Below are 26,372 nucleotides of genomic sequence, written 5' to 3' on the forward strand. Positions count from 1 at the left end.
GTATCCTGGCAACTCGCCACGTGCCGTACGCGGCGAACAGGGGCAAACAGGGCCTTAGAATGGCCTTTGAAGGTGGCCGGCTCTTCCGCCTGCCGGCGGATGTTGTGTGCTATTAAGCACGGTTGCTTAGCAACCAGGATGCTGAGCCTCGCTCTGGCGCCGCATCGCTCCCGACATTTTGTTTTTTCCTTCGATGTCGGCGCGTTGCTGGAGCGCGACCCGGGCCGCTTCTAGGTGGGGGGTGGGCGATAGGGTGGTGAAATGTTGCTCTAGGAGGGGTGGGCAGCACAGGGGTGCTGGTGGGGGCTCATGGGGGCCTGACTGGGCTGTGATCCTCTTCGTACCTCGTGGCACGGTGCAGCAGCTCGGATGAGCTGATCCTGGGCTGGGGAGGGTGGGGGCTCCTGCTCACGCCACCTGGCTGATGCTGCCAGTGTATACGATTCTATGGTCAGTGAAATGCCACCCTCTCACTGCCAGTGTATACGATTCTATGGTCAGTGAAATGCCACCCTTTGACTGCCAGTGTATACGATTCTATGGCCAGTGAATTGCCACCCTCTTCTAACTGCCAGTGTATACGATTCTATGGTCAGTGAAATGCCACCGTCTCACTGCCAGTGTATATAATTCTATGGTCAGTGAAAAACCATCCTCTCACTAACACCCTCTCACTGACTGTGATTACGATTCTATGGCCAGTGAAACGCAACCCTCTCACTGCCAGTGTATACGATTCTATGGTCAGTGTTCTGCCACCCTCTGACTTCCAGTGTATATGATTCTATGGCCAGTGAACTGCCACCCTCTGACTGCCAGTGTATACATTTCCATGGTCAGTGAACTGCCACCCTCTGACTGCCAGTGTACACGATTCTATGGTCAGTGAAATGCCACCCTCTCTCTGCCAGTCTATACGATTCTATGGCCAGTGAACTTCCACCCTCTGACTGCCAGTGTATATGATTCTATGGCCAATGAACTGCCACCCTATGACTGCCAGTGTATCCGATTCTATGGCCAGTGAACTGCCACCCTCTGACTGCCAATGTATACGATTCTATGGGCAGTGAAATGCCACCCTCTCACTGCCAGTGTTTATGACTCTATGGCCAGTGAAATGTCCCATCTGTCTGCCAGTGTATACGACTCTATGGCCAGTGAAATGCCCCTCTCACTGCCAGTGTATATGATTCTATGTTCAGTGAAATGCCACCCTACCACTGCCAGTGTATACGATTCTATGGCCAGTGAACTGCCACCCTCTGACTGCCAGTGTATGCGATTCTATGGCCAGTGAACTGCCACCCTCTGACTGCCAGTGTATACGATTCTATGGCCAGTGAGCTGCCACCCTCTGATTGCCACCCTCTCACTGTCAGTGTATACGAATCGTTGGTCAGTGAAATACCACCCTCTCACTGCCAGTGTATATGATTCTATGGCCAGTGAAATGCCACCTTGTCACTTCCAGTGTATACGACTCTATGGCCAGTGAAATGCCCCATCTCACTGCCAGTGTATACGATTCTATGGTCAGGGAAATGCCACCCTGTGACTGCCAGTGTATACGATTCTATGGTCAGTGAAATGCCACACTCTCACTGCCAGTGTATACGATTCTATGGTCAGTGAACTGCCACCCCCAGACTGCCAGTGTATACGAGTCTATAGTCAGTGAAATGCCCCCTCTCACTGCCAGTGAATACGATTCTATGGTCAGTGAACTGCCACCCTCTGACTGCCAGTGTATACGATTCTATGGTCAATGAAATGCCATCCTCTCACTGCCAGTGTATACGATTCTATGGTCAGTGAACTGCCACCCTCTGACTGCCAGTGTATACGATTCTATGATCAGTGAAATTCCCCCTCTCTGCCAGTTTATACGATTCTATGGTCAGTGAACTGCCACCCTCTAACTGGCAGTGTGTACAATTCTATGGTCCGTGAAATGCCACCCTCTCACTGCCAGTGTATACGATTCTATGGCCAGTGAACTGCCACCCTCTGACTGCCAGTGTATACGATTCTATGCTCAGTGAAATGCCATCCTCTCACTGGAACCCTCTCACTGCCAGAGTATACAATTCTATGGTCAGTGAAATGCCACCCACTCACTGCCAGTGTATACGATTCTATGGTCAGGGAACTGCCACCCTCTGACTGCCAGTGTATACGATTCTATGGTCAGTGAAATGCCCCCTCTCACTGCCAGTGAATACGATTCTATGGTCAGTGAACTGCCACCCTCTCACTGCCAGTGTATACGATTCTATGGTCAGGGAACTGCCACCCTCTGACTGACAGTGTATACGATTCCATGGTCAGTGAAATGCCCCCTCTCACTGCCAGTGAATACGATTCTATGGTCAGTGAACTGCCACCCCCTGACTGCCAGTGTATACGAATCTTTGGTCAGTGAAATGCCACCTTCTCACTGCCAGTGTATACGATTCTATGGTCAGGGAACTGCCACCCTCTGACTGACAGTGTATACGATTCCATGGTCAGTGAAATGCCCCCTCTCACTGCCAGTGAATACGATTCTATGGTCAGTGAAATGCCACCTTCTCACTGCCAGTGTATATGATTATATGGCCAGTGAAATGCCATCTTCTCACTGGCACCCTCTCACTGCCAGTGTATACAATTCTATGGTCAGTGAAATGCCACCCTCTCACTACCAGTGTATATGATTCTATGGCCAGTGAAATGGCATCCTCTCACTGTCACCCTCTGACTGCCAGTGTATACGATTCTATGATCAGTGAAATTCCCCCTCTCTGCCAGTTTATACGATTCTATGGTCAGTGAACTGCCCCCCTCTAACTGGCAGTGTGTACAATTCTATGGTCCGTGAAATGCCACCCTCTCACTGCCAGTGTATACGATTCTATGGCCAGTGAACTGCCACCCTCTGACTGCCAGTGTATACGATTCTATGCTCAGTGAAATGCCATCCTCTCACTGGAACCCACTCACTGCCAGTGTATACGATTCTATGGTCAGGGAACTGCCACCCTCTGACTGCCAGTGTATACGATTCTATGGTCAGTGAAATGCCCCCTCTCACTGCCAGTGAATACGATTCTATGGTCAGTGAACTGCCACCCTCTCACTGCCAGTGTATACGATTCTATGGTCAGGGAACTGCCACCCTCTGACTGCCAGTGTATACGATTCTATGGTCAGTGAAATGCCCCCTCTCACTGCCAGTGAATACGATTCTATGGTCAGTGAACTGCCACCCTCTGACTGCCAGTGTATACGAATCTTTGGTCAGTGAAATGCCACCTTCTCACTGCCTGTGTATATGATTATATGGCCAGTGAAATGCCATCCTCTCTCTGGCACCCTCTCACTGCCAGTGTATACAATTCTATGGTCAGTGAAATGCCACCCACTCAATGGAACCCTCTCACTGTCAGTGTATACAAATCTTTGGTCAGTGAAATGCCACCCTCTCACTACCAGTGTATATGATTCTATGGCCATTGAAATGGTATCCTCTCACTGTCACCCTCTCACTGCCAGCGTATACAATACTATGGTCAGTGAAATGTCACCCACTCACTGCCAGTGTATACGATTCTTTGGTCATTGAAATACTACCCTCTGACGGCCAGTGTATACGATTCTATGATTAATGAAATGCCCCCTCTCACTGCCAGTGTATACAAATCTTTGGTCAGTGAAATGCCACCCTCTCACTGCCAGTGTATATGATTCTATGGCCAGTGAAATGCCCCCTCTCACTGCCAGTGTATACGACTCTATGGCCAATGAAATGCCCCCTCTCACCTCCAGTGTATACAATTCTATGGTCAGTGAAATACCACCCTCTGACTGCCAGTGTATACGATTCTATGGCCAGTGAATTGCCACCCTCTTCTAACTGCCAGTGTATACGATTCTATGGTCAGTGAAATGCCAGGGTCTCACTGCCAGTGTATTCGATTCTATGGTCAGTGAATTGCCACCCTTTCACTGCCAGTGTATACGACTCTATGGCCAGTGAAATGCCCCCTCTCACTGCCACTGTACATGACTCTATGGCCGGTGAAATGCCCCCTCTCACTGCCAGTGTATACGATTCTGTGCTCAGTGAATTGCCACCCTCTGACTGCCAGTGTATACGATTCTATGGTCAGTGAAATCAAACCCTCACACTGTCAGTGTATATGATTCTATTCTCAGTGAAATGCCACCCTCTCACTGCCAATGTATACGATTCTATGTTCAGTGAACTTCCACCCTCTCACTGCCAGTGTATACAATTCTATGGTCAGTGAAATGCCACCCTCACACTGCCAGTGTATATGATTCTATGCTCAGTGAAATGCCACCCCCTCACTGCCAGTGTATACGATTCTATGTTCAGTGAACTGCCACCCTCTGGCTGCCAATGTATACGATTCTATGCTCAGTGAACTGCCACCCTCTGACTGCCAGTGTATACGATTCTATGGTCAGTGAAATGCCACCCTCACACTGCCAGTGTATAGGATTCTATGCTCAGTGAAATGCCACCCTCTCACTGCCAGTGTATACGATTCTATGGTCAGTGAAATGCACCCTTTCACTGTCAGTGTCTATAATTCTCTGGCCAGTCAAATGCCCCCTCTCATTGCCAATGTATCTGATTCTATGGCCATTGAAATGCCCACTCTCACTGCCAGTGTATACGATTCTATGGCCAGTGAACCGCCACCCTCTGACTGCCAGTGTATACGATTCTGTGGTCAGTGAAATGCCACCCTCTCACTGCCAGTGTATGCGATTCTATGGCCAGTGAACTGCCACCCTCTTACTGCCAGTGTATACGATTCTACGGTCAGTGTTCTTCCATTCTCTCTCTGCCAGTGTATATGACTCTATGTCCAGTTAAAAGCCGCCTCTCACTGCCAGTTTATACGACTCTATGGCCAGTGAAATGCCCCCTCTCACTGCCAGTGTATACGATTCTGTGCTCAGTGAACTGTCACCCTCTGACTGCCAGTGTATGTGACTCTATGGCCAGTGAAATGCCCCCTCTCACTGCCAGTGTATACAACTCTATGGCCAGTGAAATGCCCCCTCTCACCTCCAGTGTATACAATTCTAGGGTCAGTGAAATGCCACCCTCTGACTGCCAGTGTATACGATTCTATAGCCAGTGAAATGTCACCCTCTCACTGCCAGTGTATATGACTCTATGGCCAGTGAAATGCCCCCTCTCACTGCCAGTGTATACGATTCTATGGCCAGTGAATTGCCACCCTCTTCTAACTGCCAGTGAATACGATTCTATGGTCAGTGAATTTGCCACTGTCTCACTGCCAGTGTGTACGATTCTATGGCCAGTGAATTGCCACCCTCTTCTAACTGCCAGTGTATACGATTCTATGGTCAGTGAAATGCCACCCTCTCACTGCCAGTGTATACGACTCTTTGGCCAGTGAAATGCCCCCTCTCACTGCCAGTGTATACGATTCTGTGCTCAGTGAACTGCCACCCTCTGACTGCCAGTGTAAACGATTCTATGGTCAGTGAACTGCCACCCTTTTACTGCCAGTGTATACGACTCTATGGCCAGTGAAATGCCCCCTCTCGCTGCCACTGTATACGACTCTATGCTCAGTGAACTTCCACCCTCTCACTGCCAATGTATACGATTCTATGGTCAGTGAAATGCCACTCTCACACTGCCAGTGTTTATGATTCTATGCTCGGTGAAATGCCACCCCCTCACTGCCAGTGTATACAATTCTATGCTCAGTGAACTGCCACCCTCTGACTGCCAGTGTATACGATTCTATGGTCAGTGAAATGCCATCCTCACACTGCCAGTGTATATGATTCTATGCTCAGTGAAATGCCACCCTCTCACTGCCAGTGAATAAGATTCTATGGTCAGTGAAATGCCACCCTCTCACTGCCAGTGGCTACGATTCTCTGGACAGTGAAATGCCCCCTCTCACTGCCAATGTATATGATTCTATGGCCAGTGAAAAGCCCCCTCTCACTGCCAATGTATATGACTCTATGGCCAGTGAAATGCCCCCTCTCACTGCCAGTGTATACGACTCTATGGACAGTGAAATGCCCCCTCTCACTGCCAGTGTATACGACTCTATTGCCAGTGAAATGCCCCCTCTCACTGCCAGTGTATACGATTCTGTGCTCAGTGAACTGCCTCCCTCTGACTGCCAGTGTATACGATTCTATGGTCAGTGAAATGCCACCCTCACACTGCCAGTGCATATGATTCTATACTCAGTGAAATGCCACCCTCTCACTGCCAATGTATACGATTCTATGCTCAGTGAACTGCCACCCTCTCACTGCCAGTGTATACGATTCTATGGTCAGTGAAATGCCACCCTCACACTGCCAGTGTATATGATTCTATGCTCAGTGAAATGCCACCCCCTCACTGCCAGTGTATACGATTCAATGTTCAGTGAACTGCCACACTCTGGCTGCCAATGTATACAATTCTATGGTCAGTGAAATTCCACCATCTCACTGCCAGTGTATACGATTCTATGGTCAGTGAAATGCCACCCCACTCACTGCCAGTGTCTACCATTCTCTAGCCAGTGAAATGCCCCCTCTCACTGCCAATGTATATAATTCTATGGCCAGTGAAATGCCCCCTCTCACTGCCAGTGTATACGATTCTATGGCCAGTGAACTGCCACCCTCTGACTGCCAGTGTATACGATTCTGTGGTCAGTGAAATGCCACCCTCTCACTGCCAGTGTATACGATTCTATGGCCAGTGAACTGCCACCCTCTAACTGCCAGTGTAAACGATTCTATGGTCAGTGTTCTGCCACCCTCTGACTGCCAGTGTATACGATTCTATGGTCAGTGAAATGCCACCGTCTCACTGCCAGTGTATATAATTCTATGGTCAGTGAAAAACCATCCTCTCACTGCCACCCTCTCACTGACTGTGATTACAATTCTATGGCCAGTGAAATGCCACCCTCTCACTGCCAGTTTTTACGATTCTATGGTCAGTGTTCTGCCACCCTCTGACTTCCAGTGTATATGATTCTATGGCCAGTGAACTGCCACCCTCTGACTGCCAGTGTATACATTTCCATGGTCAGTGAACTGCCACCCTCTCACTGCCAATGTATACGATTCTTTGCTCAGTGAACTTCCACCCTCTCACTGCCAGTGTATACGATTCTATGGTCAGTGAAATGCCACTCTCACACTGCCAGTGTTTATGATTCTATGCTCAGTGAAATGCCACCCCCTCACTGCCAGTGTATACGATTCTATGTTCAGTGAACTGCCACCCTCTGGCTGCCAATGTATACAATTCTATGCTCAGTGAACTGCCACCCTCTGACTGCCAGTGTATACGATTCTATGGTCAGTGAAATGCCACCCTCACACTGCCAGTGTATATGATTCTATGCTCAGTGAAATGCAACCCTCTCACTGCCAGTGAATAAGATTCTATGGTCAGTGAAATGCCACCCTCTCACTGCCAGTGGCTACGATTCTCTGGACAGTGAAATGCCCCCTCTCACTGCCAATGTATATGATTCTATGGCCAGTTAAAAGCCCCCTCTCACTGCCAATGTATATGACTCTATGGCCAGTGAAATGCCCCCTCTCACTGCCAGTGTATACGACTCTATGGACAGTGAAATGCCCCCTCTCACTGCCAGTGTATACGACTCTATTGCCAGTGAAATGCCACCCTCACACTGCCAGTGCATATGATTCTTTACTCAGTGAAATGCCACCCTCTCACTGCCAATGTATACGATTCTATGCTCAGTGAACTGCCACCCTCTCACTGCCAGTGTATACGATTCTATGGTAAGTGAAATGCCACCCTCACACAGCCAGTGTATATGATTCTATGCTCAGTGAAATGCCACCCCCTCACTGCCAGTGTATACGATTCAATGTTCAGTGAACTGCCACACTCTGGCTGCCAATGTATACAATTCTATGGTCAGTGAAATTCCACCATCTCACTGCCAGTGTATACGATTCTATGGTCAGTGAAATGCCACCCCACTCACTGCCAGTGTCTACGATTCTCTGGCCAGTGAAATGCCCCCTCTCACTGCCAATGTATATAATTCTATGGCCAGTGAAATGCCCCCTCTCACTGCTAGTGTATACGATTCTATGGCCAGTGAACTATCACCCTCGGACTGCCAGTGTATACGATTCTGTGGTCAGTGAAATGCCACCCTCTCACTGCCAGTGTATACGATTCTATGGCCAGTGAACTGCCACCCTCTAACTGCCAGTGTATACGATTCTATGGTCAGTGTTCTGCCACCCTCTGACTGCCAGTGTATACGATTCTATGGTCAGTGAAATGCCACCGTCTCACTGCCAGTGTATATAATTCTATGGTCAGTGAAATGCCACCCCCTCACTGCCAGTGTATACGATTCTATGGCCAGTGAACTTCCACCCTCTAACTGCCAGTGTATACCATTCTATGGTCAGTGTTCTGCCACCCTCTGACTGCCAGTGTATACGATTCTATGGTCAGTGAAATGCCACCGTCTCACTGCCAGTGTATATAATTCTATGGTCAGTGAAATTCCACCCTCACACTGCCAGTGTATATGATTCTATGCTCAGTGAAATGCCACCCCCTCACTGCCAGTGTATATGATTCTATGCTCAGTGAAATGCCACCCCCTCACTGCCAGTGTATACGATTCAATGTTCAGTGAACTGCCACCCTCTGGCTGCCAATGTATACGATTCTATGCTCAGTGAACTGCCACCCTCTGACTGCCAGTGTATACAATTCTATGGTCAGTGAAATTCCACCATCTCACTGCCAGTGTATACGATTCTATGGTCAGTGAAATGCCACCCACTCACTGCCAGTGTCTATGATTCTCTGGCCAGTGAAATGCCCCCCCTCAACGCCAATGTATATGATTCTATGGCCAGTGAAATGCCCCCTCTCACTGCCAGTGTATACGATTCTATGGCCAGTGAACTGCCACCCTCTGACTGCCAGTGTATATGATTCTGTGGTCAGTGAAATGCCACCCTCTCACTGCCAGTGTATACGATTCTATGGCCAGTGAACTGCCACCCTCTGACTGCCAGTGTATACAATTCTGTGGTCAGTGAAATGCCACCCTCTCACTGCCAGTGTATACGATTCTATGGCCAGTGAACTGCCACCCTCTAACTGCCAGTGTATACGATTCTATGGTCAGTGTTCTGCCACCCTCTGACTGCCAGTGTATACGATTCTATGGTCAGTGAAATGCCACCCTCTGACTGCCAGTTTGTTTGTTTGTTTATTGATTTGTATAGCGCACCTGACCCAAGGGTATATGGGCGCTTGAGCTTCGAGTTACAGGCAAGGTAGGTCACAATAGTACAGTGATGAAGCAAAGGTATACTTGACAGGACAGCAATTAGTGCATAGACAATAATATGCTGACATAGTGCAACATACATTCTTGCAGTAGGTATGCATTCAATCATGGTAGGTTAATTGTTGAGTAACCAGGTGATGACCTTAGTTCTGAAAGGCTGGAAGGTAGGTGTGGATTTGATATCCAGTGGAATGGAATTCCAGAGTTGTGAAGCCAGAACTGGGAAGCTGGAACCACCAGCTCTTTTGAGGGAGTATTTGGGCACAGTCAGTTGTAGTGTATTAGAGGATCTAGTGGTTCTAGTGTTCTGTCTTAATGTAAATTTGTTGGTGAGATAGGGCCGGGCAAGGCAGTTGAGTGCTTTATAGGTGAGGCAGATGGTTTTTAGATCTATTTTTAGTTGGATGGAGAGCCATTTGCATGCAATTCTGGTAGCCGAAATATGTTCTCTTCTGGGAATATTCAGGGCGGCACGGAGTGCATTATTTTGTAGAACTTTCAGTTTATTAATTACCGTTTTGTTGGCACCTACATAGAGACTATTGCAATAATCTAGTTTAGATTGTATAAGTGCTCTGGCTAAGGTGAGGCAGTTGTTAGGGGAGATCAGCGGTCTGCAGGCCCTAATTAGTTTGCCCGTGTAGGCCGTGGCTGAGGCAGTCATATTAATTTGTTTGGCTAGATTGGTATTCGTGTCGAGGTAGAAACCAAGGGTTTTTACACTCTTGGCGATAGGGATGGTGTTACCGTCAATCGTAAAGCTAGTGTAGCTGGGACTAAGTTTCCGAATGGCGTTGGGTGAGCCGACAAGGAGCAGTTCATTCTTGTCATCATTCAGGCAGAGGCCATGTGTGGCCATCCATGCCTGAATGATGGAAAAGACTTCATTGATCCAATTGGCGTACGAATTATAGTTGCCGGATAAGGTGAGGAGTATCTGGGTGTCATCTGCGTAGTTGGTGTAGGTGACACCCAGATGGTCCAGCTTGTCGAATAGGGGCTTTGTAAAAATATTATACAAAGTCGGTGAGACACAAGATCCTTGTGGGACACCACAAGTGATAGGGATAGGGTCGGCCGCTGCTAGGGGTGAGAAAACCTGCATGGTCCTTTTGTCCAGGAAGGATTGGATCCATGAAATTGCGGAATGGGAGAAGTGTACTGCCGATGACAGATGGTTGCACAGGATTTTGTGATCAGCCAAGTCAAAGGCAGCGGATAGGTCGAGGAGAAGGATGGCAGCCCTACCTTTATCTTTGAGGTCGTCTATCTGGCACTTGAGATCAACCAGGGCCGTTTCTGTCCCGTGTTGTGGGCGAAAGCCGGATTGGCGAATTCCTAGTAAATGGTTTGTCTCGAGGTAATCCTGGATTTGTAGATAGGCAACTCTATCAAGAATTTTTAGTAAGAATGGGACAGTGGTGATGGGTCTGTAATTCGTGGGTATATATGGGTCGAGGGAAGTTTTTTTTAGTAGTGGTAGGACCCAGGATTGTTTCAGATTGCTAGGGACCGAGTTATCAGAGAATGACAAGTTTATTAATTTTGTAATGAAAGGGGAGAGATCCCTGGCAGCATCTTTTATAATCTGTGCGGGACAGCTGTCCCCCTTGCAGTTCGAGGGTTTCAATGACGCTATAATTTTTTGTACTTCGGGTATGGATACCTTTTTGAAGGTAAACCCTGGGCTGGTGGCTGTAGGAGGGGGAGGGGTGGGACTGGAAGTCGGATCATGAGTGAGTTGTTGTTGTTTATTGTCAATTTTAGACTGGAGCCCTGATATTTTGTTAACAAGGGCATTCTGGATCCCTGTGCACCAAGGTTTATCTTTAATGCAAGTATCCGTGGGAGGAATGGGGTTTTCTAATTCCTTTAGAATGTTAAAGAGCTCCTTTGAGCTGGAACTTGCCTGCGAGATCCTGGAGTTGAGCGATTCTTTCTTTGCGCGTATAATCTCATTTTTATAGAGAGTGGATATATTAGTGAGATTAGTTCTGTTAATTGCTGAGGGCACTGATTTCCATAGTGCTTCCAGTTTACTTTTTAATTGCCGGAGGAGTTTAAGTTCTGGGGTGTACCATGTATTCAGGTGCGCTTTTGGTTTCCCTTTGCGCATTTTTAGTGGGGCAATAGTGTCAACTGCTTTGGCCATGGAATCATTGTAGACGTTGACCAGTTGGTTCAGGTCAGTTGTGGCTGGTAGTGCGTTCAGAATAGGGCTCACCAAGGGTATTAAGGCTTCCGCTGTGATGTTACTCTTTTTCCTAGTTAGGCAGGCTGGAGCAGAAACAGGCTTGTTATGCACTAGGTTACTAGTGTTAATGTCAAATGGGAGGAAATGATGATCAGTCCATACGAGCTGTATGGGATCCTTCATGGTAATGTTGCAGTTAAGGGCGGTTACCCAATTGAGGATTCTACCCTTCGAGTGGGTAGGTTTGGAGCAGAATTGTTGGAGGCCATGCTCCTCTAATGCTGTGGCCAGGGCAGTGGCTGGGGTGTCGAGGGGGTCATTAAACCCAAGATTGAAGTCTCCAAGTATAATCATTTGTGCTGAAAGTTTGGAACTTTCGGCAACTAGTGAGGTGATGTCTTCCTCAAATGAGCCTGGTGGGCCCGGGGGTCTGTAAATTAAATGCATCGTAATAGTGCTCTTAGGGGACGTTTGTAATTTGAATGTGAGAAGTTCACATGATTTAAGTGGAGGAGACGAGGCTAGTCTAATATTAAGCGAGGACTTGAAAATGATAGCTACACCTCCTCCTTGTGCGTTGGGTCTATCTGGTCTGAGGATGGTATAGTTGTCTGGTATAGCTAGGGTGAGAGATGGTCCTGCAGCATCATGCAACCAGGTTTCGGTAACAGCAAGGAAGTCCAAGTTGTTAGTTAGAATGATGTCGGCTACTTCTATGGAATGGGCGACTAGTGATCTAACATTTAGAAGAGCTCCTTTAGGAATAGAGAGGGTGGAATTGCTAGGTATTGCAGTGTGATTGATGGTCTTATTGGGTCGCTTAGCTAGGGGTGTGCTAGTCTTGTGGTGGGTTCTGGCACCAAGTCTCTTGTTCCGATCAATAGGGGTGAGGGTGGTGGTTCGAGAGACAGTAAGGTCAGCAGTTGTGGAGGTACTGGAGCCAAAGGTGGGGCTTGATGTACTTATACTGGTAGGGTTCCGCTTGGAGGTATCTAAGTGCTTGGTAGCCGGGACACCAGAAAAGTATGCGTGGTAGTGGGTCGGAGAGGCGGATTGTGAGACTGGGAGGAAGGCAGGAGTGGTAGGCAAGAATGGTGTGGGGCATATGATAGGGTAATGTCTTGGGCAGGCCAGTCTGGCTAGACCATTTTTGTGGGATATGTAGCTATTGCCATTGCAAAGTATGTTACTTTGCATGACACAAAAGGGGAACATGATTGCGATGAGGCAGGATAGCATGCTATGGCTAAGGAGGTGTGCAGGAGATTGGCGAGTATGTGGCATTGGTGACATAAGGTAGGCACACAGCAAATCAGATACGGTCTGGAGGCGACCATAAGGCACAACACAGTTCAAATGTGGTCAGGAGGTGACCATAAGGCACAACACAGTTCAAATATGGTCAGGAGGCGACCATAAGGCACAACACAGTTCAAATATGGTCAGGAGGCGACCATAAGGCACAACACAGTTCAAATATGGTCAGGAGGCGACCATAAGGCACAACACAGTTCAAATATGGTCAGGAGGCGACCATAAGGCACAACACAGTTTAAATGTGGTCTGGAGACGACCATAAGGCACAACACAGTTCAAATGTGGTCAGGAGGTGACCATAAGGCACAACACAGTTCAAATATGGTCAGGAGGCGACCATAAGGCACAACACAGTTTAAATGTGGTCAGGAGGTGACCATAAGGCACAACACAGTTCAAATGTGGTCAGGAGGCGACCATAAGGCACAGCACAGTTCAAATGTGGTCAGGAGGCGACCATAAGGCACAGCACAGTTCAAATGTGGTTAGGAGGCGACCATAAGGCACAGCACAGTTCAAATGTGGTCAGGAGGCGACCATAAGGCACAGCACAGTTCAAATGTGGTCAGGAGGCGACCATAAGGCACAACACAGTTCAAATGTGGTCGGGAAGCGATCATGGGGCACAACACAACTCATATGCATTGGGGTCGCATGTTGGCTAGAGTACATCAAAGCATTTGAGTGCAAATACACAATGGGGGCACACATGTGCTGAACTCTCAAATTGAGATCGTTTGCATCAGAGCGCAGAATCCGAGGTCATGCATAAGGCACGAGGGGCAAAGTGGGTGCAGAGTAAGGCAGTGAGCATGAGAGTGACACAGTTAACTGACGGGCATTGATTGTTACAGGAGAGTACAAGGCGCATGCATGTGCAAGTTGCCAGGGGCCTTAATGGGGCAGCTCGGAGCACTTGTGTGCATTAATGCCGTAATGAAGTAGATTCAAAGCTGGATGACCAGCAAAATGTGGCAGCGCTTACCAGGTATCTGATCCCGGAAGGTTTCCTTGCCAGGCCCGCTACTCCTGCGGTGTCGGGCCTCATGAGGTGAGCTCCTGCTCGTCGGATGCGTTCCAACGGTGTAAGCATGTATTGTCCGGGAGCACCAGAAGTCCATAAATCTGTATCCTGGCAACTCGCCACGCGCCGTACGCGGCGAACAGGGGCAAACAGGGCCTTAGAATGGCCTTTGAAGGTGGCCGGCTCTTCCGCCTGCCGGCGGATGTTGTGTGCTATTAAGCACGGTTGCTTAGCAACCAGGATGCTGAGCCTCGCTCTGGCGCCGCATCGCGCCCGACATTTTGTTTTTTCCTTCGATGTCGGCGTGTTGCTGGAGCGCGACCCGGGCCGCTTCTAGGTGGGGGGTGGGCGATAGGGTGGTGAAATGTTGCTCTAGGAGGGGTGGGCAGCACAGGGGTGCTGGTGGGGGCTCATGGGGGCCTGACTGGGCTGTGATCCTCTTCGTACCTCGTGGCACGGTGCAGCAGCTCGGATGAGCTGATCCTGGGCTGGGGAGGGTGGGGGCTCCTGCCCACGCCACCTGGCTGATGCTGCCAGTGTATACGATTCTATGGTCAGTGAAATGCCACCCTCTCACTGCCAGTGTATACGATTCTATGGTCAGTGAAATGCCACCCTTTGACTGCCAGTGTATACGATTCTATGGCCAGTGAATTGCCACCCTCTTCTAACTGCCAGTGTATACGATTCTATGGTCAGTGAAATGCCACCGTCTCACTGCCAGTGTATATAATTCTATGGTCAGTGAAAAACCATCCTCTCACTGCCACCCTCTCACTGACTGTGATTACGATTCTATGGCCAGTGAAACGCAACCCTCTCACTGCCAGTGTATACGATTCTATGGTCAGTGTTCTGCCACCCTCTGACTTCCAGTGTATATGATTCTATGGCCAGTGAACTGCCACCCTCTGACTGCCAGTGTATACATTTCGATGGTCAGTGAACAGCCACCCTCTGACTGCCAGTGTACACGATTCTATGGTCAGTGAACTGCAACCCTCTGACTGCCAGTGTATACGATTCTATGCTCAGTGAAATGCCATCCTCTCACTGGAACCCTCTCACTGCCAGTGTATACAATTCTATGGTCAGTGAAATGCCACCCACTCACTGCCAGTGTATACGATTCTATGGTCAGGGAACTGCCACTCTCTGACAGCCAGTGTATAAGATTCTATGGTCAGTGAAATGCCCCCTCTCACTGCCAGTGAATACGATTCTATGGTCAGTGAACTGCCACCCTCTCACTGCCAGTGTATACGATTCTATGGTCAGGGAACTGCCACCCTCTGACTGCCAGTGTATACGATTCTATGGTCAGTGAAATGCCCCCTCTCACTGCCAGTGAATACGATTCTATGGTCAGTGAACTGCCACCCTCTGACTGCCAGTGTATACGAATCTTTGGTCAGTGAAATGCCACCTTCTCACTGCCAGTGTATATGATTATATGGCCAGTGAAATGCCATCCTCTCACTGGCACCCTCTCACTGCCAGTGTATACAATTCTATGGTCAGTGAAATGCCACCCTCTCACTACCAGTGTATATGATTCTATGGCCAGTGAAATGGCATCCTCTCACTGTCACCCTCTGACTGCCAGTGTATACGATTCTATGATCAGTGAAATTCCCCCTCTCTGCCAGTTTATACGATTCTATGGTCAGTGAACTGCCACCCTCTAACTGGCAGTGTGTACAATTATATGGTCCGTGAAATGCCACCCTCTCACTGCCAGTGTATACGATTCTATGGCCAGTGAACTGCCACCCTCTGACTGCCAGTGTATAAGATTCTATGCTCAGTGAAATGCCATCCTCTCACTGGAACCCTCTCACTGCCAGTGTATACAATTCTATGGTCAGTGAAATGCCACCCACTCACTGCCAGTGTATACGATTCTATGGTCAGGGAACTGCCACCCTCTGACTGCCAGTGTATACGATTCTATGGTCAGTGAAATGCCCCCTCTCACTGCCAGTGAATACGATTCTATGGTCAGTGAACTGCCACCCTCTCACTGCCAGTGTATACGATTCTATGGTCAGGGAACTGCCACCCTCTGACTGCCAGTGTATACGATTCTATGGTCAGTGAAATGCCCCCTCTCACTGCCAGTGAATACGATTCTATGGTCAGTGAACTGCCACCCTCTGACTGCCAGTGTATACGAATCTTTGGTCAGTGAAATGCCACCTTCTCACTGCCAGTGTATATGATTATATGGCCAGTGAAATGCCATCCTCTCACTGGCACCCTCTCACTGCCAGTGTATACAATTCTATGGTCAGTGAAATGCCACCCACTCACTGGAACCCTCTCACTGTCAGTGTATACAAATCTTTGGTCAGTGAAATGCCACCCTCTCACTACCAGTGTATATGATTCTATGGCCAGTGAAATGGCATCCTCTCACTGTCACCCTCTCACTGCCAGTGTATACAATACTATGGTCAGTGAAATGTCACCCACTCACTGCCAGTGTATACGATTCTTTGGTCATTGAAATACTACCCTCTGACGGCCAGTGTATACGATTCTATGATTAATGAAATGCCCCCTCTCACCTCCAGTGTATACAATTCTAGGGTCAGTGAAATGCCACCCTCTGACTGCCAGTGTATACGATTCTATGGCCAGTGAAATGTCACCCTCTCACTGCCAGTGTATATGACTCTATGGCCAGTGAAATGCCCCCTCTCACTGCCAGTGTATACGATTCTATGGCCAGTGAATTGCCACCCTCTTCTAACTGCCAGTGAATACGATTCTATGGTCAGTGAACTGCCACCCTCTCACTGCCAGTGTATACGATTCTATGGTCAGGGAACTGCCACCCTCTGACTGCCAGTGTATACGATTCTATGGTCAGTGAAATGCCCCCTCTCACTGCCAGTGAATACGATTCTATGGTCAGTGAACTGCCACCCTCTGACTGCCAGTGTATACGAATCTTTGGTCAGTGAAATGCCACCTTCTCACTGCCAGTGTATATGATTATATGGCCAGTGAAATGCCATCCTCTCACTGGCACCCTCTCACTGCCAGTGTATACAATTCTATGGTCAGTGAAATGCCACCCTCTCACTACCAGTGTATATGATTCTATGGCCAGTGAAATGGCATCCTCTCACTGTCACCCTCTGACTGCCAGTGTATACGATTCTATGATCAGTGAAATTCCCCCTCTCTGCCAGTTTATACGATTCTATGGTCAGTGAACTGCCACCCTCTAACTGGCAGTGTGTACAATTCTATGGTCCGTGAAATGCCACCCTCTCACTGCCAGTGTATACGATTCTATGGCCAGTGAACTGACACCCTCTGACTGCCAGTGTATACGATTCTATGCTCAGTGAAATGCCATCCTCTCACTGGAACCCTCTCACTGCCAGTGTATACAATTCTATGGTCAGTGAAATGCCACCCACTCACTGCCAGTGTATACGATTCTATGGTCAGGGAACTGCCACCCTCTGACTGCCAGTGTATACCATTCTATGGTCAGTGAAATGCCCCCTCTCACTGCCAGTGAATACGATTCTATGGTCAGTGAACTGCCACCCTCTCACTGCCAGTGTATATGATTCTATGGTCAGGGAACTGCCACCCTCTGACTGCCAGTGTATACGATTCTATGGTCAGTGAAATGCCCCCTCTCACTGCCAGTGAATACGATTCTATGGTCAGTGAACTGCCACCCTCTGACTGCCAGTGTATACGAATCTTTGGTCAGTGAAATGCCACCTTCTCACTGCCAGTGTATATGATTATATGGCCAGTGAAAAGCCATCCTCTCACTGGCACCCTCTCACTGCCAGTGTATACAATTCTATGGTCAGTGAAATGCCACCCACTCACTGGAACCCTCTCACTGTCAGTGTATACAAATCGTTGGTCAGTGAAATGCCACCCTCTCACTACCAGTGTATATGATTCTATGGCCAGTGAAATGGCATCCTCTCACTGTCACCCTCTCACTGCCAGTGTATACGATTCTTTGGTCATTGAAATACTACCCTCTGACGGCCAGTGTATACGATTCTATGATTAATGAAATGCCCCCTCTCACTGCCAGTGTATACAAATCTTTGGTCAGTGAAATGCCATCCTCTCACTGTCAGTGTATATGATTCTATGGCCAGTGAAATGCCCCCTCTCACTGCCAGTGTATACGACTCTATGGCCAATGAAATGCCCCCTCTCACCTCCAGTGTATACAATTCTATGGTCAGTGAAATGCCACCCTCTGACTGCCAGTGTATACGATTCTATGGCCAGTGAATTGCCACCCTCTTCTAACTGCCAGTGTATACGATTGTATGGTCAGTGAAATGCCAGGGTCTCACTGCCAGTGTATTCGATTCTATGGTCAGTGAAATGCCACCCTCTCACTGCCAGTGTATACGACTCTATGGCCAGTGAAATGCCCCCTCTCACTGCCACTGTACATGACTCTATGGCCAGTGAAATGCCCCCTCTCACTGCCAGTGTATACGATTCTGTGCTCAGTGAATTGCCACCCTCTGACTGCCAGCGTATACGATTCTATGGTCAGTGAAATCAAACCCTCACACTGTCAGTGTATATGATTCTATTCTCAGTGAAATGCCACCCTCTCACTGCCAATGTATACGATTCTATGTTCAGTGAACTTCCACCCTCTCACTGCCAGTGTATACAATTATATGGTCAGTGAAATGCCACCCTCACACTGCCAGTGTATATGATTCTATGCTCAGTGAAATGCCACCCCCTCACTGCCAGTGTATACGATTCTATGTTCAGTGAACTGCCACCCTCTGGCTGCCAATGTATACGATTCTATGCTCAGTGAACTGCCACCCTCTGACTGCCAGTGTATACGATTCTATGGTCAGTGAAATGCCACCCTCACACTGCCAGTGTATAGGATTCTATGCTCAGTGAAATGCCACCCTCTCACTGCCAGTGTATACGATTCTATGGTCAGTGAAATGCACCCTCTCACTGTCAGTGTCTATGATTCTCTGGCCAGTCAAATGCCCCCTCTCATTGCCAATGTATATGATTCTATGGCCATTGAAATGCCCACTCTCACTGCCAGTGTATACGATTCTATGGCCAGTGAACCGCCACCCTCTGACTGCCAGTGTATACGATTCTGTGGTCAGTGAAATGCCACCCTCTCACTGCCAGTGTATGCGATTCTATGGCCAGTGAACTGCCACCCTCTAACTGCCAGTGTATACGATTCTACGGTCAGTGTTCTTCCATTCTCTCTCTGCCAGTGTATATGACTCTATGTCCAGTTAAAAGCCGCCTCTCACTGCCAGTTTATACGACTCTATGGCCAGTGAAATGCCCCCTCTCACTGCCAGTGTATACGATTCTGTGTTCTGTGAACTGTCACCCTCTGACTGCCAGTGTATGTGACTCTATGGCCAGTGAAATGCCCCCTCTCACTGCCAGTGTATACAACTCTATGGCCAGTGAAATGCCCCCTCTCACCTCCAGTGTATACAATTCTAGGGTCAGTGAAATGCCACCCTCTGACTGCCAGTGTATACGATTCTATGGCCAGTGAAATGTCACCCTCTCACTGCCAGTGTATATGACTCTATGGCCAGTGAAATGCCCCCTCTCACTGCCAGTGTATACGATTCTATGGCCAGTGAATTGCCACCCTCTTCTAACTGCCAGTGAATACGATTCTATGGTCAGTGAATTGCCACTGTCTCACTGCCAGTGTGTACGATTCTATGGCCAGTGAATTGCCACCCTCTTCTAACTGCCAGTGTATATGATTCTATGGTCAGTGAAATGCCACCCTCTCACTGCCAGTGTATACGACTCTTTGGCCAGTGAAATGCCCCCTCTCACTGCCACTGTATACGACTCTATGGCCAGTGAAATGCCCCCTCTCACTGTCAGTGTATACGATTCTGTGCTCAGTGAACTGCCACCCTCTGACTGCCAGTGTAAACAATTCTATGGTCAGTGAACTGCCACCCTCTTACTGCCAGTGTATACGACTCTATGGCCAGTGAAATGCCCCCTCTCGCTGCCACTGTATACGACTCTATGGCCAGTGAAATGCCCCCTCTCACTGTCAGTGTATACGATTCTGTGCTCAGTGAACTGCCACCCTCTGACTGCCAGTGTATACGATTCTATGGTCAGTGAAATGCCACCCTCACACTGCCAGTGTATATGATTCTACGCTCAGTGAAATGTCACCCTCTCACTGCCAATGTATACGATTCTATGCTCAGTGAACTTCCACCCTCTCACTGCCAATGTATACGATTCTATGGTCAGTGAAATGCCACTCTCACACTGCCAGTGTTTATGATTCTATGCTCAGTGAAATGCCACCCCCTCACTGCCAGTGTATACGATTCTATGTTCAGTGAACTGCCACCCTCTGGCTGCCAATGTATACAATTCTATGCTCAGTGAACTGCCACCCTCTGACTGACAGTGTATACGATTCTATGGTCAGTGAAATGCCACCCTCACACTGCCAGTGTATATGATTCTATGCTCAGTGAAATGCCACCCTCTCACTGCCAGTGAATAAGATTCTATGGTCAGTGAAATGCCACCCTCTCACTGCCAGTGGCTACGATTCTCTGGACAGTGAAATGCCCCCTCTCACTGCCAATGTATATGATTCTATGGCCAGTGAAAAGCCCCCTCTCACTGCCAATGTATATGACTCTATGGCCAGTGAAATGCCCCCTCTCAATGCCAGTGTATACGACTCTATGGACAGTGAAATGCCCCCTCTCACTGCCAGTGTATACGACTCTATTGCCAGTGAAATGCCCCCTCTCACTGCCAGTGTATACGATTCTGTGCTCAGTGAACTGCCTCCCTCTGACTGCCAGTGTATACGATTTTATGGTCAGTGAAATGCCACCCTCACACTGCCAGTGCATATGATTCTATACTCAGTGAAATGCCACCCTCTCACTGCCAATGTATACGATTCTATGCTCAGTGAACTGCCACCCTCTCACTGCCAGTGTATACGATTCTATGGTCAGTGAAATGCCACCCTCACACTGCCAGTGTATATGATTCTATGTTCAGTGAACTGCCACCCTCTGGCTGCCAATGTATACGATTCTATGCTCAGTGAACTGCCACCCTCTGACTGCCAGTGTATACGATTCTATGGTCAGTGAAATGCCACCCTCACACTGCCAGTGTATAGGATTCTATGCTCAGTGAAATGCCACCCTCTCACTGCCAGTGTATACGATTCTATGGTCAGTGAAATGCACCCTCTCACTGTCAGTGTCTATGATTCTCTGGCCAGTCAAATGCCCCCTCTCATTGCCAATGTATATGATTCTATGGCCATTGAAATGCCCACTCTCACTGCCAGTGTATACGATTCTATGGCCAGTGAACCGCCACCCTCTGACTGCCAGTGTATACGATTCTGTGGTCAGTGAAATGCCACCCTCTCACTGCCAGTGTATGCGATTCTATGGCCAGTGAACTGCCACCCTCTAACTGCCAGTGTATACGATTCTACGGTCAGTGTTCTTCCATTCTATCTCTGCCAGTGTATATGACTCTATGTCCAGTTAAAAGCCGCCTCTCACTGCCAGTTTATACGACTCTATGGCCAGTGAAATGCCCCCTCTCACTGCCAGTGTATACGATTCTGTGTTCTGTGAACTGTCACCCTCTGACTGCCAGTGTATGTGACTCTATGGCCAGTGAAATGCCCCCTCTCACTGCCAGTGTATACAACTCTATGGCCAGTGAAATGCCCCCTCTCACCTCCAGTGTATACAATTCTAGGGTCAGTGAAATGCCACCCTCTGACTGCCAGTGTATACGATTCTATGGCCAGTGAAATGTCACCCTCTCACTGCCAGTGTATATGACTCTATGGCCAGTGAAATGCCCCCTCTCACTGCCAGTGTATACGATTCTATGGCCAGTGAATTGCCACCCTCTTCTAACTGCCAGTGAATACGATTCTATGGTCAGTGAATTGCCACTGTCTCACTGCCAGTGTGTACGATTCTATGGCCAGTGAATTGCCACCCTCTTCTAACTGCCAGTGTATATGATTCTATGGTCAGTGAAATGCCACCCTCTCACTGCCAGTGTATACGACTCTTTGGCCAGTGAAATGCCCCCTCTCACTGCCACTGTATACGGCTCTATGGCCAGTGAAATGCCCCCTCTCACTGTCAGTGTATACGATTCTGTGCTCAGTGAACTGCCACCCTCTGACTGCCAGTGTAAACAATTCTATGGTCAGTGAACTGCCACCCTCTTACTGCCAGTGTTTACGACTCTATGGCCAGTGAAATGCCCCCTCTCGCTGCCACTGTATACGACTCTATGGCCAGTGAAATGCCCCCTCTCACTGTCAGTGTATACGATTCTGTGCTCAGTGAACTGCCACCCTCTGACTGCCAGTGTATACGATTCTATGGTCAGTGAAATGCCACCCTCACACTGCCAGTGTATATGATTCTACGCTCAGTGAAATGTCACCCTCTCACTGCCAATGTATACGATTCTATGCTCAGTGAACTTCCACCCTCTCACTGCCAATGTATACGATTCTATGGTCAGTGAAATGCCACTCTCACACTGCCAGTGTTTATGATTCTATGCTCAGTGAAATGCCACCCCCTCACTGCCAGTGTATACGATTCTATGTTCAGTGAACTGCCACCCTCTGGCTGCCAATGTATACAATTCTATGCTCAGTGAACTGCCACCCTCTGACTGCCAGTGTATACGATTCTATGGTCAGTGAAATGCCACCCTCACACTGCCAGTGTATATGATTCTATGCTCAGTGAAATGCCACCCTCTCACTGCCAGTGAATAAGATTCTATGGTCAGTGAAATGCCACCCTCTCACTGCCAGTGGCTACGATTCTCTGGACAGTGAAATGCCCCCTCTCACTGCCAATGTATATGATTCTATGGCCAGTGAAAAGCCCCCTCTCACTGCCAATGTATATGACTCTATGGCCAGTGAAATGCCCCCTCTCAATGCCAGTGTATACGACTCTATGGACAGTGAAATGCCCCCTCTCACTGCCAGTGTATACGACTCTATTGCCAGTGAAATGCCCCCTCTCACTGCCAGTGTATACGATTCTGTGCTCAGTGAACTGCCTCCCTCTGACTGCCAGTGTATACGATTCTATGGTCAGTGAAATGCCACCTTCACACTGCCAGTGCATATGATTCTATACTCAGTGAAATGCCACCCTCTCACTGCCAATGTATACGATTCTATGCTCAGTGAACTGCCACCCTCTCACTGCCAGTGTATACGATTCTATGGTCAGTGAAATGCCACCCTCACACTGCCAGTGTATATGATTCTATGCTCAGTGAAATGCCACCCCTCACTGCCAGTGTATACGATTCAATGTTCAGTGAACTGCCACACTCTAGCTGCCAATGTATACAATTCTATGGTCAGTGAAATTCCACCATCTCACTGCCAGTGTATACGATTCTATGGTCAGTGAAATGCCACCCCACTCACTGCCAGTGTCTACGATTCTCTGGCCAGTGAAATGCCCCCTCTCACTGCCAATGTATATAATTCTATGGCCAGTGAAATGCCCCCTCTCACTGCCAGTGTATACGATTCTATGGCCAGTGAACTGCCACCCTCTGACTGCCAGTGTATACGATTCTGTGGTCAGTGAAATGCCACCCTCTCACTGCCAGTGTATACGATTCTATGGCCAGTGAACTGCCACCCTCTAACTGCCAGTGTATACGATTCTATGGTCAGTGTTCTGCCACCCTCTGACTGCCAGTGTATACGATTCTATGGTCAGTGAAATGCCACCGTCTCACTGCCAGTGTATATAATTCTATGGTCAGTGAAAAACCATCCTCTCACTGCCACCCTCTCACTGACTGTGATTACAATTCTATGGCCAGTGAAACGCCACCCTCTCACTGCCAGTGTTTACGATTCTATGGTCAGTGTTCTGCCACCCTCTGACTTCCAGTGTATATGATTCTATGGCCAGTGAACTGCCACCCTCTGACTGCCAGTGTATACATTTCCATGGTCAGTGAACTGCCACCCTCTCACTGCCAATGTATACGATTCTATGCTCAGTGAACTTCCACCCTCTCACTGCCAGTGTATACGATTCTATGGTCAGTGAAATGCCACTCTCACACTGCCAGTGTTTATGATTCTATGCTCAGTGAAATGCCACCCCCTCACTGCCAGTGTATACGATTCTATGTTCAGTGAACTGCCACCCTCTGGCTGCCAATGTATACAATTCTATGCTCAGTGAACTGCCACCCTCTGACTGCCAGTGTATACGATTCTATGGTCAGTGAAATGCCACCCTCACACTGCCAGTGTATATGATTCTATGCTCAGTGAAATGCCACCCTCTCACTGCCAGTGAATAAGATTCTATGGTCAGTGAAATGCCAACCTCTCACTGCCAGTGGCTACGATTCTCTGGACAGTAAAATGCCCCCTCTCACTGCCAATGTATATGATTCTATGGCCAGTGAAAAGCCCCCTCTCACTGCCAATGTATATGACTCTATGGCCAGTGAAATGCCCCCTCTCACTGCCAGTGTATACAACTCTATGGACAGTGAAATGCCCCCTCTCACTGCCAGTGTATACGACTCTATTGCCAGTGAAATGCCCCCTCTCACTGCCAGTGTATACGATTCTGTGCTCAGTGAACTGCCTCCCTCTGACTGCCAGTGTATACGATTCTATGGTCAGTGAAATGCCACCCTCACACTGCCAGTGCATATGATTCTTTACTCAGTGAAATGCCACCCTCTCACTGCCAATGTATACGATTCTATGCTCAGTGAAATGCCACCCCACTCACTGCCAGTGTCTACGATTCTCTGGCCAGTGAAATGCCCCCTCTCACTGCCAATGTATATAATTCTATGGCCAGTGAAATGCCCCCTCTCACTGCCAGTGTATACGATTCTATGGCCAGTGAACTGCCACCCTCTGACTACCAGTGTATACGATTCTGTGGTCAGTGAAATGCCACCCTCTCACTGCCAGTGTATACGATTCTATGGCCAGTGAACTGCCACCCTCTAACTGCCAGTGTATACGATTCTATGGTCAGTGTTCTGCCACCCTCTGACTGCCAGTGTATACGATTCTATGGTCAGTGAAATGCCACCGTCTCACTGCCAGTGTATATAATTCTATGGTCAGTGAAAAACCATCCTCTCACTGCCACCCTCTCACTGACTGTGATTACAATTCTATGGCCAGTGAAACGCCACCCTCTCACTGCCAGTGTTTACGATTCTATGGTCAGTGTTCTGCCACCCTCTGACTTCCAGTGTATATGATTCTATGGCCAGTGAACTGCCACCCTCTGACTGCCAGTGTATACATTTCCATGGTCAGTGAACTGCCACCCTCTCACTGCCAATGTATACGATTCTATGCTCAGTGAACTTCCACCCTCTCACTGCCAGTGTATACGATTCTATGGTCAGTGAAATGCCACTCTCACACTGCCAGTGTTTATGATTCTATGCTCAGTGAAATGCCACCCCCTCACTGCCAGTGTATACGATTCTATGTTCAGTGAACTGCCCCCCTCTGGCTGCCAATGTATACAATTCTATGCTCAGTGAACTGCCACCCTCTGACTGCCAGTGTATACGATTCTATGGTCAGTGAAATGCCACCCTCACACTGCCAGTGCATATGATTCTATGCTCAGTGAAATGACACCCTCTCACTGCCAGTGAATAAGATTCTATGGTCAGTGAAATGCCACCCTCTCACTGCCAGTGGCTACGATTCTCTGGACAGTGAAATGCCCCCTCTCACTGCCAATGTATATGATTCTATGGCCAGTGAAAAGCCCCCTCTCACTGCCAATGTATATGACTCTATGGCCAGTGAAATGCCCCCTCTCACTGCCAGTGTATACAACTCTATGGACAGTGAAATGCCCCCTCTCACTGCCAGTGTATACGACTCTATTGCCAGTGAAATGCCCCCTCTCACTGCCAGTGTATACGATTCTGTGCTCAGTGAACTGCCTCCCTCTGACTGCCAGTGTATACGATTCTATGGTCAGTGAAATGCCACCCTCACACTGCCAGTGCATATGATTCTTTACTCAGTGAAATGCCACCCTCTCACTGCCAATGTATACGATTCTATGCTCAGTGAACTGCCACCCTCTCACTGCCAGTGTATACGATTCTATGGTCAGTGAAATGCCACCCTCACACTGCCAGTGTATATGATTCTATGCTCAGTGAAATGCCACCCCCTCACTGCCAGTGTATACGATTCAATGTTCAGTGAACTGCCACACTCTGGCTGCCAATGTATACAATTCTATGGTCAGTGAAATTCCACCATCTCACTGCCAGTGTATACGATTCTATGGTCAGTGAAATGCCACCCCACTCACTGCCAGTGTCTACGATTCTC

This window comes from Ambystoma mexicanum, chromosome 10 (assembly GCF_040938575.1).
Source record: "Ambystoma mexicanum isolate Mex_15411 chromosome 10, UKY_AmexF1_1, whole genome shotgun sequence".
NCBI lineage: Eukaryota > Metazoa > Chordata > Amphibia > Caudata > Ambystomatidae > Ambystoma > Ambystoma mexicanum.